The sequence below is a fragment of the Battus philenor genome, unplaced genomic scaffold (assembly GCF_028537555.1).
Source record: "Battus philenor isolate CCGP_79_NKW_IND1 unplaced genomic scaffold, ilBatPhil1.0.hap1 SCAF_16, whole genome shotgun sequence".
In the NCBI taxonomy this organism is placed as follows: Eukaryota; Metazoa; Arthropoda; class Insecta; order Lepidoptera; family Papilionidae; genus Battus; species Battus philenor.
Window position 1 is genome coordinate 254,064 of NW_027181678.1, and position 4,879 is coordinate 258,942.

The 4,879-nt window shown below is 37.7% G+C and overlaps 1 non-coding gene across 1 annotated transcript; it reads left to right on the top strand.

The window, feature by feature from the left end:
* Positions 1-1,609: 1,609 nt before the first annotated feature.
* Positions 1,610-1,681, top strand: TRNAG-UCC (transfer RNA glycine (anticodon UCC)). Its single transcript has one exon. It is a non-coding gene; the product is annotated as a tRNA-Gly (tRNA).
* Positions 1,682-4,879: the final 3,198 nt, after the last annotated feature.

Here is a 4,879-nt window from a genome sequence, read left to right on the forward strand (position 1 = left end):
TGCACGCAGTGGTTTCCAACGATCTTAAGAAGGTCGTCTGTCCATATTGTCGGTTGTCACCAATTCTATTAAATTTAAAACTGTGTGCACCTGTAATATTTATAGATTTTAAAACTTATATTATAACATATATAAACTATGATAATATATGAATATTGCATTGTTTTTAGTGCACCTAAATTAATAACCAATGAATTAAATATCACGGATTGAAAGTTCCTTATGCATACAAATTTGTATCCGATCTCCAACACGCAAGTGATGGTCCAATGGAGTCAATTCCTACCATTGCTGAGTTCTTCACTCGGCTGCAGGTGACAAAAGACAAGTTAGCCGGTGACCCGAAAAAACCTGTGCCGGGTCTGACGTGGCGTCGGGCCGCGCGTCTCGTGAGTTGGGCACTCGTCTCTTTGAGGCGCAGATCAAAGCACACGCGCTTCTATTAGCCTTGATTACGGCGGCGCTCTCGGCGCTCCGCCCCGCCGGCGCTCCGCCCCGCCGGCCGCGGCTCCGCTGCCTTAATTAGCCATCACATGGTGCACTCCAGCAGCGGCGCAGCAGCCGTGCTTCGCGCTTCTCGAATCCATCGGCCGTGCGGGAGGCTCGGCTTTGCATAACAAAGCTTTGAGTTAATTAATCGTCGACGTTTGAGGGCTTCGAGTGCCGTTCCGAGCTTTTTGTTCAAAGCTCCTTCAGTACAAAGGTACAAAGTAAATAAGTTCTTTGCCGGATGACACTGCCTACCTGTTCGCGTTCAAGGACAACACTCAAAGCGATCCTTTTCATAGAAAAAACTTGTTTTTATTTTTAAGTGCGTAATAAAATTGTTTTCGTGAGGTCATCGACCTTGTTTTCTCTCATAAAAGTCGATTTAAAATTTTATTTATTCAAAAAAACATGTACCGGTTGTTTAGTTATATTTGTAAAAACTTTAGAGAGGTGAATGTGTGGATCATTTGTTAGCATAAAGCTTTAAAGTTTTTACACCTGTTGCCAATCACTTTGCATTAAGTGATTACTCTGAAATATGTTACATTAATGTATATTTTATTTAAGAATGCGACAGACTAATAAGTTCTGGTAAAACAAAATCTGCAGGGACAGATAGTAAATAATAATTATTTTTAATATTTATTAATCTGAATTTTGTAAACGATTTTTCTTATTATCATTATATTATTGAAAATAAATTAGTTAACAGCAAATGAGCAATAAATTCATCCTTTTGTAGCTTTCACACCTATTTCCTACCACATGTATACTTAAATATAATAAAAATGGAGATATAAATAAATATGTAATATATTCACCGTTTTAAATCCTTTACATCAAAAATCAATAAACTTGTATACAGTTCTACGTAAGAAATGAAGTTGAATTGTCTTTGTCAAACTTTGTTAAACAAAAGTTATCTCTTTTCTTATCTGTGTAACGATGGTAACGAACAATATTGTCTGTGCTAATTAGTTACAACTTTTTAATAAAATATGATTCAACTTATTTTGGTTAATTTATAAATAGATAAATGTAAACAAAGTATGTTTATTATTAAGATAAAATGTAAATATAGATTAATATATATTTAATAAATTGTCAGTCATAAACAGTGGCGTTGGTGGTGTAATGGTCAGCATAGTTGCCTTCCAAGCAGTTGATCCGGGTTCGATTCCCGGCCAACGCACACTTTTTGTTCAATTATTTTATTTACTGTTGTCATTCATTTTATTCTCGACTTAATTCATTTTATTATGTAAAACTAAAATCTTTACGAATATTCAGTGACGGTTGTGTAACGGAGAAATATTATATTGCCTCAGTTAATTTTCAAAACAATTTTTTTTCATATTTAATAAAATTGTAGCAAAGTAAAGTTATTTAAGATTATAAAAATGTTTAAAATAATATTTTTTTGAATAACCAGTTAATCATTTTAGTTACTAAACTTTCCAAGAGATGGCGCTACTGGTACTTTTTTTAGCAATTACCGAGTATCTTTGTTTATTACTTACATTGCATGTTCCTTATTATAGATAAATAATCACGCTAGCTTAATACGTTTTAAGCTATCAAATAGATGGTTTACTGTTGATTATTTCTTGAAAGAGTGTTAGATTGTAAACATTTTGTAAAGTCGTCGCGTTCAATTAAAGCCGTAGTGTGAGCGCTGAACCACTCACTACAAGCAAACATTTGTAACGATTAACTAAATCTGAATATTTGTATTTATAAAACAACAAGCCGCTCTCTCTGGGCGGTTCAGTGTATACAATTAGGCGCAAATTGCGTGGAATCCGATGTGTTTGCTCCCGGCACCGGAAATTGTGTCGACTGTCAATATTGGGGTGAACCGTGTGTTGCCTGAAAACCTTTATCACAAAGCCATAAGGTTTATATTCGTCGCTGTTGTCAGAGAGCCGATAAGTTTTCCCTACCTAATAATTGCACGTGATTGTCTTGCAACTAAGTTATTGTAAGTTATGTCGGGCGCGGAGCAGGCGACTGAATATTGATGTGTAAAAGTACAGGGTGTTGAAATAGGAATGGAAATGGTACACTGAGAATCTAACAAGGCAAATTAGAAGATATGGTTTAGTTGATCTTCTAAGATTGAACAGAAAATAGAGTATGATCCACTTAAAAATATTAAATTATTACATAAAAGAGCTCCATATTTAGTTGTTACAGATCAATGAAATATACTTAATGAATAGTACTATAAAGCCAGTATACCGATTACTTTAGTGTATTGTTGAAAAACTTGAGAATTCCGCCCGACTCTAAAACGACTCTGAAATGTAAGTTTCGAGAAGTAGTGCTGAAGGATAATCCTGCACACATCTTGGACGGCGAAACCAGGCAAAATACCTACGGGTGTTGTTTTCTACTTTGGTGCAATGAAACTAAGATAGTATTCGTCGACTTGTATAATACAACAAAGATCCAACGATACAATCGAACAGAGAGATAATTCCAATGCGGGTCGTGTGTCCGCAAGCAGTGCGCGTGGAGCGACGTCAGGAACGTTAAGTGGGCGAGTGAGCCACAAGCCCGATATTCATGAAACAAACAGACAACGAGACTTTTATCTATTTGCTTACAACGAGAACGCTTGAGTATTTTAGTCACATTGCCCGTAAAGTCAGAGATGACCACGAGAGATTTATCATTACAGGGAAGGTCGTGAGAAAAGATCACGGGGACACACAATGTGCTGGACAGATCAAATCTGCAGCATTTAATGGAATCAGGCGTTACCTCGCGGAAGTCCATCCTAAGTAAGAAAAGGACCAATATTATATACAATATTGGTCCTTTTCTTTCTTAAATCTGCAGCATTCTAAACAGTAACGATTACGATGCCATACGCAGGTTTGTCAAGCAGATAGTATCGTGTGAAGAGGGTCAAAACACTCAATAAGGCTTACGACACGAAGAGGACGAGGAATAGTCACTGAATACGAAAGGTTAGAGAGGAATTTATATACGTACAAGTTTGATAACTTCTCGTATCGATACGCGGGTGTTTATGAATTAAAAGAAAGCGGCGTCTCCACAGCTTGTCGGTATAAAGTGTCGCCTGTTCAAATAGACGTTTGAGTAATTAAAGTTTTAGCTAGCGGAGGAAGCAAAGAGGCGTCCCATTGGGCGCGGTCGTCGCCGGCGGCCCGCGGTGCTCGCTATTGAGATGGCAAACAGAGATGTAGCAAATGAACTGAAAGGATCTGGGTCGCACTTGCGGCTGCCCGTCTCGGGGGACTATTCTGCGATCGCTAGATATCACGCTGTAGTCGCGAATGTCGCACGACTTTCTCTAACCTGTAGCATCACTTCGTTAATTTTCTAAACTTTTTCATTGTATAAAAGCATAAAATTAGTAACGAAGTAGTAAGAAATGTATATAATATTTGGATAACACTATATTAAGCCTATGTTGATTTTCAAATATAATGAGAATTCTGGCGGGTAGCAGATGGAGACGAGACTTCCTAAAGAACGGTGTTTTGCATGAGAGACGTTTGCTTTTATTTCGGTATAAAGTATGTTCATAGTAGGGCGTGTATTGTAATACCGTACCTGACAAAAGAATCATACATTGAAACCAGGACAGATCTAACCAAATTACCTTTTTTTCTAATAGTTGTAACATTATGAAAATCTTTATTTTTTAAGTTTATTAATTACCTACATGGACTAGGCTATTTATGGGTCATATATTCATTCATTCATTTCAGCTAATAGACGACCACAGCAAGGCATATGTCTCTCGCAAAGATTGCCACAATTAACAGTGTTGCGCTGGCTGCGATTTCATCATGCGGCTTACCTAGCGAGGAGCTTAGGTGCTTTCTGCTTACTCGTGGTCGCCACTCGTGATTTGGTCTCATCAGCAGCCGGCTGCAGGTGTGATGTGCCTTCTGCTACTTCAGGCGAGAATTTCTTCCAGCTGCGTCGGTGATTGGGTAAAATGGGCCTCACCACTAGTGCTAGTTATTTTGGTTTATACACTTCTAGATTAGATCACTTTTCATTTGTACTGTACGACACTATATTGATAATGTTTAATAGTAATATCATTTTCCGGGAGGTCAGAATAGAGTGCTCCGAGCGGCTCTCGTGTCGAGTTTAATTTCCTCATACAAATGACAGTAACGTGCGGCGGGAGCGCCGCGGCGGCGGCGGAGGCTGTATTCCCACAGACCAGTATATATACTTCTACACTTCCGGTTTATTTATAGATATCTAATTACAGTATGTAATTTACCAAATAACATATTTCAGCGCCAGTTTTGAAGAATTCCATTTTGTAACTGTTTGGCAAAAAGTTTTATACCTAATATACGAATATTTAAATAATAAGAATCCTTGGCGGTGATGTCGT